This window comes from Lagopus muta, chromosome 24, assembly GCF_023343835.1.
Source record: "Lagopus muta isolate bLagMut1 chromosome 24, bLagMut1 primary, whole genome shotgun sequence".
Lineage (NCBI taxonomy): Eukaryota > Metazoa > Chordata > Aves > Galliformes > Phasianidae > Lagopus > Lagopus muta.
Window position 1 is genome coordinate 3016412 of NC_064456.1, and position 15156 is coordinate 3031567.

The window sequence follows — 15156 nt, forward strand, 5'->3', positions numbered from 1 at the left end:
GCCCTGCTGTGATCATGTGCAGATGGTAACGAGGTTATGTCTCAATCCAGCCCTCCCTGGTGCACAGTGAGTGCATCTCCTCGACTCACCAACCCCATTTAGTGTGAGTTATTCTGTTGTCGTTGTCATTGCTACCATTTGTCGGAATGGTGACAGCTGAGGAATAAGGTGGAGAGAAGGGAACAGAGCTTTCGTAGCTTTTGGTAATTTCATTCAAGCTCACTGAGTCTAATAAGAATAATTAGAGGCACCAATAGAGGGAATTATCAATGGAGGGAAATTACTGCAGGATGAGAATGAGGAGCCACTGCTGGGCGGAAGGGCTGAGCCCCACATTTCAGCATGAGGAGTTAACACCAGCAATCAGATTGAAGAGATGAAGATGGAGGGACCCCAGCTGCAACTGGGAGACCATCAGGAACACCAAGCACCTTCCAACAGCCTCCAGTTCACAGCCAAAATGACAGCTTTGAAATGAAGTCCTGTCGGTGCAGCTGTGCTGCAGATCAGCCCATTGTAAGGCTCCAGAGAAAGGTTTTCATCCTTGCCAGGGAGACATCTCCGAGATGAGAAATGACAGAATACAAAACAGTGCTTTTGTGGGCAGAGAAAGAGAGGGTGAGATAAATGAGCCCACGGTGTTGCTGAAGGGCATCCTTCAAGCACCTGCATTGTCTCCTAAGAGCAGACTCTTAAACTGGAACAAACTCAACCTCTGCTGAATCACCAGTGTATGGAGAGGAGCATTTGAAGGCCGCTGTGTGCACAGCCCCACTGCCTCCCAGTTGCCATCCCACGGCCTCAGAGCAGCAGCCCCAAGCTGCAATGCCATCCTGCAGCTCCCAATGCGCTTCTAATGGAGATACATCAATCAGAGGGGTTGTGAGGGGCTGGATGTCAGCTCCCTAAGCCAGACTGTCTCATTGGCTTTGCAAAGGCATTTCCATAGGACGAGAAACAAACAAAAAAAAAATTAGAAAAAGGTGTGAATACTGCACTTCTGCCCCTGTCTAGCCCTGCTTGCTGTAACAGATTGGTGAAATAACTTCATCCACCAGTTTATTAACAGCTTGCCCTCTCTTGTATCTCACCTTCGTAATGAGATAGAGCAGATATGATGGATTACATTCTGCCTCCTGCTTCTATCCTGAATGAATTATCATTTCAGTCCTCTCTCCGTCTCACGTCCAGCTGCCTCCAGCCCGTTCAGCAGAGGGAGGTGAAGCTGCGTGATGTGGAAGGTAAAGGTCTGGCTGAGAAAGCAGCCTTAATGTCCACACTGGAAGATGGACATCAGCATTGGAGTTTTACTCACATATCAGAATGGATCATCTGAAATGTCGCATGTCCTTCCTTGCATCTTAAGCCAACTTGTGCATAACAAAGAAATCAGTTTGTTCGAGCATACTGAAGGCAATTCTCTGAGATCACAGATGTATCAGCGCCAATAAATATCTGGTTTCTTTTTCTGTAGAAATAAGCTGCTTCCTGACCCCAGCCATTATCTCGTGTCCCTGAAATATCAGAGCTGGCAACACGCAGCTCCTGCCCTGACCACTGCGATGACAGCCAGTATTGAAAGTAACAAGATTGAAAGAAAACAAATACAGGAATATTTCTGAAGATAATACAGAGCCACAGAGCTAAGTGGGTTCCCATTTCATATGGAGGCTGTTGGCTCCAGACATCCCAGGAGCACAGCCAAGCTCTGGCCAGCAGCTCTCAGGGCTGCAGCCCAGCTCTGTGCTTTATCTTTGTTGTATCTCTCAGCAGTAACTTTGAGTAATTACACGTTGGGTAGAGACATGAGAATTGCCTTTTCACTTTAAAGCCAATTTAGCCCTATGAAAATTCATGAAGCAAAAATTAATAAGCTCCATGCAGCTTCAGCACTGACCTCTGCATCTTCTTTCTCTCTTTGCCAAGAATTTGTTACCAGTTCTATTACCAGGAGCTGATTCTTCCTTGACACCAGGAAAAAGCATCAGGGACCAAAAGGCAAAGAGAGCAAAGCTTCCCACCCATCAGCACCGCAGCCTCAGAGGCTCGCTGACATTTTGTCCTCCCACAAACTTTCCTGGCAGTGTTTTTCTTTACAAACATTTTAACCCCATGAGAAAGGCCATCCAACCCCCGTTATCCAAGCACTGTAAGTGAATACTGGGGGGCTGATTGCTACATGGGCCAAGCAGGGAACCATTTGGGCTTTTATCAACTTGACTCGCTCACTCCTGATCCTGTAATAAAACCTCCACGAGAGTCAGAAATGGGAAGAAAATGCAAACAACAAATTTCTGCTATCGTTTCCAGAAAAATATGGACGTGATGGGGAAAGCAGACTCAAAACTCACCCTGGTGAGCAAAGCATGGGATGAAACAAGAGCAGAGCAACTCTGAAAAGACAAGGAATAGACTTTGACAGATGGATGTAAATGTGCCTTTCAGTGCAAGGGAACAGTTGATTCTAAGGCATGAAATCAAATTAGTGCATCTGCAGCTGCCTATGTGTCATCCAGATTCATATTTTACACACTAAAGACATTTTTTAACCTCATGTTAGCTACACTTTTTTCTTTTTTTTTTCTTCAATATTACACTTTCCAGGATTTGCAAAACGGTATTGGCAGGTATTAAAATGAAAGCTGAAGCAATGGTGCAATCTGTCTCATTTTCTATTGTGAAATGACAGAAATCTTTTTTGGACTCCTTTACCATCAGGTAAGAGAAGACAGTTTTGGAAAACATAAAATCCTGGCCTCGACTCCATCAGGAAAGGCAGAGCTCTCCAACAAGGTGCCAGGACTGCTGCCTTCACACAATGCACTTCCATACTTACTGATTTCACCTAAAATCCAAAGGCTTCTCTACTTCGAGAGCTGGGAACGATGCAGACAGAACAGGTGAAGAATTTGTTTCCTGATTTCTAACATAAACACCACTGTGCTCCACTTGAGCTTTCTGTGAGCAGTGATTACAGAACAGCTGCCTACAGCCCTCAGAATTGATCAAAATAAAAAGATGAACTTGTTTGGTTCTTGTAGCCAATTCCTGAGGGTTTGGTCAAATTTAGTCGAGGATAAAATTAAACAGAGATTGATTTGTAGAGGAGGAACTGTAGTTGCAAGGTTGGCAAATTGTACATGGAAATGGCTATTGCCAGAACACAAATCTGATTAATTGTAACTGGGGTACAAAGACACAACGTACAACCTTTTCCAGTGCAATACCAGGCTATTATGCAACCCAAAACAAATGCACAAAGATTAATTGCTTTCTTGAAATGGCAAAATAAAATGAGGGTTTCCTAAGTCTTTATCATTTGATCCCCTTCCTCAAAGCTGTATTTCTCATCCTCTTTACAGCAGAAAGTCAACACTTAATAACATACAAAGTGAAAATTTTACAAAGGGAAGGGAAGGGAAGGGAAGGGAAGGGAAGGGAAGGGAAGGGAAGGGAAGGGAAGGGAAGGGAAGGGAAGGGAAGGGAAGGGAAGGGAAGGGAAGGGAAGGGAAGGGAAGGGAAGGGAAGGGAAGGGAAGGGAAGGGAAGGGAAGGGAAGGGAAGGGAAGGGAAGGGAAGGGAAGGGAAGGGAAGGGAAGGGAAGGGAAGGGAAGGGAAGGGAAGGGAAGGGGAGTGCCAAGAAGGATGAATCTGGTAGTTTGGCGCTCCTCCCTCCCACCTTTCCAGAGCCCTCAGAACCCAGCAGTATCACTGCATATACACAGAAGGCACAAGGAAGAGGCTGCCTTGGCACTCAGGTTTTCCTCCCATAGGTGTTAAGAGCTAATGTTAAGAGCTCCAAGCTATGCATGGAGCCCTGCCTGGGGCCCGCTGCTGCCAGGTGCCAAGTGTGCTATGGGAGCGTAGCATGGCACAAAACAAGCACAGGGGGAGGGATGTGCCCAAGAGCAGAGCAGTCTCCAAGGTACCTGGTTATCTATCCTGCTCATAAGCGATGCAACCAGGACAGCCATGCCCTTGGCAAATGGGAACGCTGCAGCTGCACAACCAGAGCTAGGAACTGCTGTAGCTTCACTAGGGACATCACTTCAGCACCAATAAAACACATAGCAATGAATTTCTGCATTACGATGTGATCCAAAAGCAGTTGTTTGTACCTTTCTTCTCTGACTCAGCAGTACCACTGGTGAATGACACTGCTTGCAAAGTCCCTCCAGCTTAACGGAGCCTTTACCCTGCTGCAGAGTGGTGGGTTACTTTCCCCTCATCACACCCCCACACCACTTTACTTTTCCTTCAAAGCCCAGTGATGTCTGTCATGTTCTCATTTAAAGTCCCCTGTTCTTACACACATTACATTTGTGACGCCTGCTGTGGTTGCACACAAAGCACCAAATAATGCAGGGAGGAGGAGGAGAAATCAAAGCATTTTAGAAATCCTAAGCTTGGCAAAAGCTGTGTGTAATTTTGCTGAGGTTGCAAGTTGGCTGGAGAAAACCATATCAAAGCACCATCATTTCCAATTGCCTGAGCATTACTTTCTAAGTTTATTTTTACTGCTCATTGTAGATCCCAGACTGACAGCTCTGAAAACTGTATATTTTCTATTTATGCAAGAATAAAAAGCAGCAACTCAGCAAAAGCACAGACATCTGATATATGTTTCCCTAATAATGAAACTAAACTGTTGACTAGGGAGCATCACCAGGAAGGATTGTGCACCACAACCAGCTCAGTCCTGCCCCTCTTCTCCTTCTAACCCACTTCTTGTTGTGATGCCTCCAAAAGACAGAGCTTGGAATTCAGAGCCTAGCATTATATTCATTACATTTATGGAGAAGATAAGGATAAGACTGGAAACTCAGAGCAGCTTTGGTTCTGTGCCTAAAGTTCAGCCATCCCTCTCCATTCCAAGGGGTTCAACAGAGGCACCTGCAGTTCCTGGTGACCCCAGCTGCAACTACAGCAGAAAACTGCTATTTCCATAGGAGTCCTCTTAAATAAAAAGCAATTTTACCTGTAAATCTGTTGGTATGAGTTATTTCTGCTGGTCTGTCCCCGGCGTTAGGTGAAATATTGTCGGAATGCATCATTTCCTGATATCCAGATGCAAATTACAGGAGCTGTATGTCCTGAAATCAGCAAAAGAAAGTTGAAAATGCATTAGGCTTGGGAGCAAGATCAGCTGTCACTATAATATTTCTATTACAGCAACTATCCAATTGGAAATAAAACGGCTCATCCTCACATAAGTCCACTGCTCCCATTTTGGAACCTTTTGACATTTACAAGATTTGCATGCTGTACCTGCTTTATTATAAGCCAACAATTAAAGCTGTCTTTGCCTGCAGCCACAAGCAATGCCCAGGGACAGAGCTGCAGCCCGGCTCACACACACCTGGCCTCTCCCTCCTGCTCTTATTTCTCCTGTGGTTCGTGCTCATTCCAGAAGCTTTGCCAAAAAGCTTCATCCCCAATTTAGCTGCCTGACAAAAACCCTTTCTGTGGAGCCTGTTTTCATGCTGGAGTTCTGCACGATTCTCCAGCAATGAATCACAGCCTCCTGTCCCATTTCAGCAGGTTTCCCTGAGGTGGGTTTGGTGCTCTGTGGCTGCACCCACAGAGAAACATGCTGAGAAAGGAGACAGACCTTTCTCATCTGCTTGTGATGGTGTCAGAGATGCTCCCTGAAAAAAAGGAAAGCAAGAGCTTGTGATCTCAAACAGCTGATGAACCGCACAGGAGATATGTCATACTTAAAGTCTGCAGACCTGGAAGGTGTTTTAGGTCACAGTGATGGACAGCTGCACAAAGCACCTTCCTTATTTGTAAGTTGCAGTGATCCCTGAACCTCTCATAGGAAAGCCAACCTCCTGAGCACCAACAGAGCAGCTCAGCACCCTCCAGAAACAGACACAGGGTGCCCCGAGGCTCACACACTACAGCAGTGGGGAAACCCATCTTAGAGCTATCTGCAGACGAGTTCCTTGCTTGTCTGTTTTGTGTGTCACCAGCCATGGAAAGACTCAAAGGAACCGAGATATTAACTTAAGAACTTGACTTAAACACTGGCTGATGCTGAAGGCAGCGCTGTGCTGTCCCAGAGCCCCCCCTAGCGCAGCTCTGTGCAGCCCAGCTGTCAGTCCCAGCATCGTTACTCGTTTCCATGCTGTTAGAATGATGCCTCTGCAGCCGTGTTATTATTTATGGCTATTGTCAGCAGAGGGGGAAAACCACGGTGGGAGGCAGCAGGACCCACCCGATGCACAGCAGGACCCAAGCTGATGCCCTAAAGATTAGATGGAGATCCTTTGCATCGCTGTCCAGGCTCAACCTTAAGCACAAAGGCTGCAGAGACCTGCAAAGGTTCCACACCATCTTGGTAAACAAGTTTATATCCTTCATTTCACAACGCTGCTCATCCGTCAGACATTTAGTTCCGCAGTCGGAAGGCAGGTTAATCAAACAGCATCAAGTGTACCAATAAAATGCCACGGTAAATAATATGTGCAAATAGAGCTGTCTGAACTTCATCTAATAAAAGGAACGATTTCAGGACTTAGAACTACTTCTGTTACCAGATCCCACTTTTGTATTTTTATGGAGCAATTTTTTGAGCCTCGCTCCCTACATCAGTCTGAGCCTATTTGAGCTGCAGCACACTGGCTGAGGAACTGCTGAGAAAACCATCGGGTGTGACTCAAACTCACCAAACACCTATCAGAGCTACCCATAACGAATGGGAAACAACATGATGATGAAGATAATCAGGAGAAAAAATGTGCCTATTTGTCTTCTAGGGCAGAGCACCGTCTCCCTCTCCCCCTGTGCCCACCCCACTGCTCACACCCCCATGTTCAGCCCCCACCGCCCCCCCAGACCCCTGCAATGCATTTTGAGAGGACGCCGAACCTGCCCTGCTCCTTGCCTCGAGGACCGTGGGGTTTTGTGGCCAACACAGCAGCTGGCATTCCTGCAGCGCTTGTAAGATGCCTTAAGAGGGCTGTCTAACCAAAAACCTTGCCTGCGTGCTTCTATTGCAGCTCATAAAAAAAGCTGTTATCTCTCCTTGAAAACCTCTCCTCCCTCAGAGCTTTCTCAGTGGCTCTCGAGCTGAGGAGAGCTGATCTCAAGAGCGTTCTCCATCCCCATCTCCATCGTGGCACACGGAAAGTCCCCAGTGAATCACAGAATCACACAGAATCACAGAATTGTAGGGGTTGGAAGGGAGCTCCAGAGATCATCAATTCCAACCCCCTGCCAAAGCAGGTTCCCTACAGCAGGTCGCACAGGTCGGCATCCAGGCAGGTCTTGAACATCTCCAGAGAAGGAGACTCCACCACCTCCCTGGGCAGCCTGTTCCAGTGCTCCGTCACCTCACTGTACAGAAGTTCCTTCATGCATTTGTGCAGAACTTCCTATGCTGCAGTTTCCAGCCGTTTCCCCTTGTCCTGTCTCCACTCACCACTGAAAAGAGTCCGGCCTCGCCATTCTGCCCCCCACACCTTAGATATTTATAGACATTTATAGACCTGGATCAGGTAAATTCAGCAAAGTGTCCTTCTGGTTGGTGAATCTCATGGAGCACTGGGGCCGAACAGGGGGGGTCAGGCAGGAGCTCCCCATTCGTCCTGATGCTGGAAGGGAATGCTTTCACCTCCTCTGTTTTTTTTTTATTACTCTCTCAAATGGCCACAGGAGATCCCCAGGGGGTCTCGGCACACAACACTCCTGCCCCACAGCCCTGCTTGTGTCTCTGGCTTTCTGTACAAATGCACACATTTAAAGCTGCCCCTATGCCACACTCAGATCGTTGCTTTTTCCCATTGGGGTCTTCATGTGGGCAAAAAGATCTGTATCTGCTCCCTGGGCTCACCATGAAGCATGAACCTCCCACAGACCTCATCACAGACAGGCATGGAGGACCTCTCCCTCCTGCTCCCATTCATTCCAGACTTTTTCCATTCGCATCTCCTGTGGAAGTTTACAGACTTCAGTCTATCTCTACAGACTGCAAGTCCAAAGTGGAGGCAGGAATTGGAAAGGAATGGATGATGGAACACAGAGTGGGAGACAAGGCAAAGGCTGCTCAGTAAAAAGTCTTTTTTTTTTTTCCTTTTCTGAACAGTTCTGTACAGTGCAAATGTGGAAAAAAAGAAACCACCCACAGCAATATGGGTTAAGGAACATTTGTCAATAAGAAAGAATAAAAGCAGGCACTAAAACAACAGAAATAATGACTCGACTTTCCAGATTTTGATTCTAAAACGCCTGGTGCCCCAGGCAGCTAACTGAAAAATTCTTCTTCAGCACAGAACCTCGCTGTTTCGCCTCAAATAGTCATAGTTAACAAATATTCCCTCTGAGTGTATGTCTGTCTGTGCATATATGAGAGCCACTGACAGACAGCCTGTAGCTATATGGAACTGTCATGGGGGAACGGCAGCAGAAGCAAGAAGCAAAATTACAGTGATATTTCTTAGGCCTGGGAGAAAAAAATATATTCCTTCTTTCTTCCTCTGTCCCAATATCCCCGACCCCACTCTGCCATTTGCAGGGAACACCACAGAAAGTTCCACGAGGACCTGAGTCTTGGTGTATTGGTGGCTCAATATGAGCCAGCAGCGTGCCCAGCTGGCTGAGAAGGCCAATGGATGCAATGGCTTGGACCAGGAATGCTGTGGTGAGCAGGAGCAGGGAAGTCATCCTGCCCTGTACTCAGCACTGGTGAAGCCTCAGCTCGAGTGCTGCGTTCAGTTTTGGGCACCTCAGTACAGAAAGGACATGGAGGTGCTGGAGCAGGGCCAAAGAAGGGCAGCAAGGCTGGGGAAGGGCTTGGAGAATGTGGCCTGTGAGGAGAGACTGAAGGAGCTGGGGCTGTTGGTCTGGGGAAGAGGAGGCTGAGGGGAGACATTACTGCTCTCTTCCAATACCTGATTGCAGCAGAGCGGGGCTGGTCTCTTCTCACTGGTGACAGAATGAGGGGAAATGGCCTCGAGTTGCACCAGGGGAGGTTTAGGTTGGATATCAGGAAAAACTTCTTTAGAGAAAGGGTTGTGAAGCACTGGAATGGGCTGCACAGGGAGGTGGTGGAGTCACCAGCCCTGGATGTGTTTGAAATCTGGATGCGGTGCTCAGGGACGTGATTCAGCTGCTGTTAGAGCTGGGGCAGTACAGGCAGGTCGTGGTTGCACTTGATGATCTTCAAGGTCTTTTCCAAGCTGAGCAATTCTATGACTCCATGAGCATCCTGTCACACCTCCCCAGCTGCCCACATCACCTTTGGATCACACCACAGGGGCCAGGCCAAGCAGCCCAGCTAAAGCCCAGCCTCCATCTGCGTGTTAACCGCGACGGCTACAAAACCAGATCATTAATATTTAAACAATAACTGTTTTGCAGCATGCTTCCAGATGTTCCTGCTCTCATTATTGCTTTATTGCTTTAAAAATCAACAGTACGTGATGTATTAAGTACACAGCCTTCTGACTCTCGTCCGCACACTCTCGTCTTTTGGGAGCGCTCTATGAGAGAATTATTATTCTTTAACAGTTGCTGCAATGAAATTTGGGTTTATTTAAGTCAAAATCCTTGGTCTGATCCAAACCCCACAGCTACGCACAGCAAGCAGCACTGCTATCACCCAGCAATCCCCCTCTGATAAAATATAATAAAGAAAAAAGCATTAATTTGTCTTCGTTTGGATTTCCCTTGCCTGAACCACATGAATACCTGTAAGCTCCCATCTGATGACACAACTGCTTTGTATTCCATTTAAGGCTGTTTCATCTGTAATCTCAGAAGGTAGGAGGACTGACTTGTGTCACTTTCTAGTCTTTGCCAATAATGTCATAATTTGATACGGAAACCGTGCATACCATTATATTCAAATTTGATATTTAAAACACGCTTTGGCAGACAGCTGACTTCTATTGATGCGCTTATCCGATTTCTCTCTGCCTTTTTATCCTGGAGATGCACAGAGGGAATACGTCGCATCACATTTTTGTTACGCACACAGAACCTTCACAACTTCCATTTTTCTTCTTTTTTTTTTTTCCTGGACATCGGTAAATAGATGAGTATATTAAAAAAAAAAATAGCAAACTACCAAGACTGCAAATTAGGTGAAATGGAACCATGTGTGATAGAAACAGAACTCTAGGGCCTTTAATCTCAGCAACTCGGTCTGTGCCATCTCCAGACCTTCTCCATTTGCCCACTCCCAGCCCCTGCTCTCCTCTGTCACTTCAGTTTCCATCCACAACCCCAGCTCTCCAATTGCGTCTTGCAAAACACGAGCCAGCTCTATTTTTAACCAAATCCAAGCTATTTAATTTTCATTAGGAAGTAAATACTTCGTCCTCAATCTCCTTAGAAAACCAAAATACAGATTAGGGAAGTTAATGCCTTCGAGTTGGAGAGCTCTGTGCATTCTGCCATGGTTTCTCCTCCCTGTCAGCTTCAGTGCTCCTCCTGAACAAGAGGTTGACCAGCAGAGCGGCCAACACAACACCTGGCAGGGCAGCAGGAGAACCCTGGGCTCACAGAATCAGCAGAACTGTCTTCTCTGACAGAGTATCTCCACCACTTGCAATTGCCTCCGCATGGATAACTCCCTTAATTCAATTAAGCTGTTATTTCTAATGAATTCCATTGAAGAGAGCTCAGTCATCAAACCGGTGCCATCGCCGAATCATCGCGAGCGTGGCTGAAGCAAACATTCATCCAGACAGGGAATGCTGAGAGTCAGCTGGAAGTTTGTCTTCAGTATCAAAACACAAATTGCCCTTAATTAAGAAAGCCTTCCATCTGCCTTTTAAAGCTCTCTGCACAGAGTGGTGGTGGCCACAGAGCCGCCCGCACAGCGTTGGCATTCTCACCATCTTCACTTCCAGATTTCCCAGCGCTGTTCTCTGAACTGCCATCTCCTTCCCCTTCCACTGCCCCAACCAGCACTGAATTGCTGTGTATTTTATGAACTTGATGTGCAGCAGAGCCCACCATCCGAACCCAGGGAAGATAAAAAGAGTCATTTCAGATCGGAGAGAATGAATGTTACAAACTGCTTCAATTAAGGCTACACAAAGCCCTGGATTCCCTGGATTACGTTTCCACATTTCAATATTTGTCCATGGTGTGCACACAAACAGCCCTCTGAAGAATCCTCCCCTCGGTAATTTTCCCTTTCCTTAATCCTGATTTACAGAGCCTGCCCTCCTGGGATATTAAGAGGATCTCATAAGGACAATCCAACTTCATATCGATTCTATTTCCCATATCCATAAAATTTTTCGCCTTAGGAAACACAAGAACGAAGGAAAAAAACAAAACAACAAAGCGTGGTTTAATTTAAATACCACTTTCAGCAAAAGGGAAAAAAAAAAACCCACAGATGGAAAAAAAAAGCAGAGGACGACAATCGTTTGCTTTGCTAAGGCTGTGCTATGCGAAACATGCAATAAAAACTGACAAGGGAAGGAGATGATCGTTGTTTGAATAACATCCATATCAGCACAGACACGTATGAATCTGGCAAGGGACAGGGAAGATCCAAACTCCAAATAACATTGATGTATCAGTAAGCATTATTCAGACAGGAGAGGGGGAGGGAGGAGCAGCAGAGGTTGGCGGAGACCAGAGAGCGTCTATCAGCTCCAGGAACTGATGGGCAGCAAGTCTGCAGACCTAATTAAGGCCTCTCCATCTTTTTTAGATTCTATGCCTCTGTTCTGTTGGTTGCTTTCTTTTTTTTTTCTTTTCCCTTTTCCATCTGGATCATCACTGGTTTAGATCACAGCTAATTGGGGTTTGGGGTATTTTCCGCTCATTGTTTAGTCGTAATTAATCCAGCCTCGGAAGAGGACGGCCAACGCTGCTCAGTCATGGAGAAGAGCTGGTGCTCAGGAGGACACAAAGAGAGGAACCGTAACACCTTCACACTCACAACAGAGCCCTGCTCTGTGGTCCTATGCATGCAAGCTGGTGCAAAAACAAAGCTGGGGCAAGGAGGAGCAATGGCAACTCAGCCCATAGCCCCCAGCACACAGCCCATAGCCCCCAGAACACAGAACCACAGCCCCCAGCACACAGCCCATAGCCCCAGCACAAAGCCCACAGCCCCCAGCCCCCAGCACAAAGCCCCCAGCCCCAGCACACAGCCCCCAGCCCATAGCCCCAGCACACAGCCCACAGCCCACAGCCCCCAGCACACAGCCCCCAGCCCATTGCCCATAGCCCCCAGCACACAGCCCATAGCCCCCAGCACACAGCCCACAGCCCCCAGCACACAACCCATAGCCCCCAGCCCCCAGCCCATACCCCCAGCACACACCTTGGCTGCACAGAGTGGGCACCAAACCCCCAACCCACTGCTGGGGCCAAAACTTTGCATTCTAACCACTTAGAGCTGACATTTGAAAAGGTAACATGACGACTCATTGTGCCAAATCAATTACTGATTATCAATATAGCAGTGAGTGATGTATAATGAGTATGTAAAAGATATATTTAGCTGTAGATTATACTAGTAATAAGGGCTACATGAGCAATAGCTACATAATTACATTTTATGAATACAGGAAACCTTTGAGGAATGCTCTGAGATTTAATTGACATTTAACAAGATAACTACAGCAAGTTAATTAGAAATTATATGCTAAAAATATGAATTAACTTTTAAATAATATTTTAGCTTGCTACAGTATAGCTATAGTGCCTTGTTAGATGCCAGTGGAACAACTAAATGAAATACTTCTTTCCAATCACATCTTTCTAATTCATTTCCCACAAACTGAAGCCTGCATTATCAGCTCCTCATTCTGAACCTTTCTTTTTTTGGTACAAATAGGGTGAATTGATCTGCTTAGCAAAAGATTCATTTTTATGGCCCTCTCATACTTCTTTAAAATTGAGCTCTCTCTTACATTCCTATCAGCATCCAGAGAAAAGATTTCACTCTGGCTGCGCTTTCGGCTCTGAACCCAGAAGGAAGCTGCAAAGGAAGGCACTGCCAAGCATTCGGATGCAAGATGATACATCAGGGATTCTGACAGTGCTAATACAGAAATTCGGAGAATAAAACAACTCCGAGCTGGTTCTGATATGGATGGCTGTAATCACAAAGAAAATACAACACAGGTGCACTCTCTGCTCTTGCTCCCTGTGTCCCAGCTGACTCCAAGGTCTCTCTTGCAACTTCTTTTTGCCAACACGCCTTCGTTAGCATTCAAGACTGGATTATGCATACAGAGCATACATGATTTAGTGTCCCTGCTCTTGAAAATGTCACTTAGTTCAATATATCACAGGAGGAAATGGAGAAAACAAGATGATAAAGCAGTGAAGGATGGGCAAGATGACCCGATCTGCACCTGAGATTGCAGCACTGTGCTCTTAATGCAAATTGAAGCCTTGTTTTTAAACTATGGAAACCAGACATAAGCAGAACAGCTTGAACAAGAGATACACCATCTTTAGCCTAGTGGATCTCCAACTGACTAGAAGCTTTCTAAAAAGCTTTAGCAATAAAAAGCAAAGTCGTTCACGTTGTCCCTACTTCCCCATCTTGTCCAGGGAGGGCAGGAGAACAGCGTGCCCAAGAGCTGCACTCACAGAGAGGAGGATTTTGGATCATTGAGCTGCTCCTAATAATAAATAAGGGGTAAGAGAGGTCGAAGATACAAATTTAAGAGGAATTTTTTACTCAGAGGGTGGTGAGGCACTGGAACAGGTTGCCCAAGGAGGATGTGGATGCCCCATCCCTGCAGGCATTCAAGGCCAGGCTGGATGTGGCTCTGGGCAGCCTGGGCTGCTGGTTGGTGACCTGCACACAGCAGGGGGTTGGAACTGGATGAGCATTGAGGTCCTTTTCAACCCAGGCCATTCTATGACTCTATGAAAAGAAGACACCATCACAACCACAGCTGCAGCTTGAACCCCATTTCAGCTCAAGCTCGAGGTCCATCTCACCCAAACATCTCACGACTCCCCTTTACTAACAGCAGATCAGAGCCCCTCGCTTCGAGCAGACGTGACTTCGCTACCTGGAGCTTCCATTTAGTTGAAAGAAGCATCTCTGCACAACGTGTCACAGTGCGCTGGGTGGGGACGACTGGATTACGACCGAAAATAATTGAGCTGATACATTTCAGCATTTTTCTTTGAATAAATTATTTGCAAATAAACATTTTCATTATTCGACCATCTCTGATGTTCCATTAGCATTCAGTGAATTATTTATTCAGCAGCTTTTCCCATCAATCACTGAATAAATTATTCGCAAATAAATTATTCTACCAGCTTTTGCTTTAAAGATGTCCCTTTGAGAACAATAGCTTCCCAGAATAGAAAACAGGCAAAGGGAGAAATTTAAAAGGCCTGATGCTCATCTCTGTTGTCTTGCTAGAAATCTGAAGGATTATCATAGAAATCTGTGGCATTTTTCTGTATTTAGGTGTAACTCAGCACACACTGCAGCATGGAGTGCTTCACCTTGCTGAAGCCTGCACAAAAATTCTGCAGTGCCCTCAGACCCAGCTCTGTATCCTGGCACGCAGCTCCACTTCCAGCTCACAAAGCCATGCTGGATGCCAATGCCCTCAGATCAAACCTGAAGCACAGCTCCCAGGGCTGCTGTGGTCCCAGACCATTCCTCCTCCTTCGCATCTCCATCACTGCACCTTGTGATGCATAATGCATTCCCACCCCATCAGTCCGCCCAGCCCCAGCGTACGCCTTGTTTGTGTCTGGGCCAAGGAGGATGAAAGCCTGTTAGAACTAAATGAAGGCTACATTTATGCCAATTTTAAGGGATAATTGAGGTGCGGCGCAGGGGAATTCGCTGAACTCCTCCGTCCTTCTCACAAGAAAGAGCTTCTTTTGTTAGGCGGCACAAAAAGTCACCCTCATTAAAACAAGCCACCTTTATCGGAACCACACGGAGGATTTATCGGCGCTCCCAGATGCTGCTGCTTTTCAGGGGGATGCAGGAAAACGTTGCGGGGGGGGGGGGGGGGGGACCTCATTTCAAGAGGGCTCATTATCAAAGCACTGCGATCCTCGGGTTGATATCAATCATGGCAGCACAGGGCTGTGCCAGAGCCTTCGTGACACCGACCCTACCTGGGCTGCCTAGCGGCATCGCTGCAATTAATAATTGCTAATTTGCGCTGAACGAACAAATGGGAGACAATGT

The 15156-nt window shown here is 46.6% G+C and overlaps 1 protein-coding gene across 9 annotated transcripts in view; it reads right to left on the bottom strand.

The window, feature by feature from the left end:
• The window catches only part of PLXNA2 (plexin A2), a 346250-nt gene that overhangs the window by 268185 nt on the left and 62909 nt on the right, over positions 1–15156 (bottom strand). For all 9 annotated transcript variants that reach the window (XR_007373227.1, XM_048926047.1, XM_048926043.1 and 6 more), the window contains one exon: positions 4978–5092. The gene's annotated coding sequence lies outside the window, so the exon portion shown is untranslated. The remainder of the gene's footprint in view (positions 1–4977; positions 5093–15156) is intronic.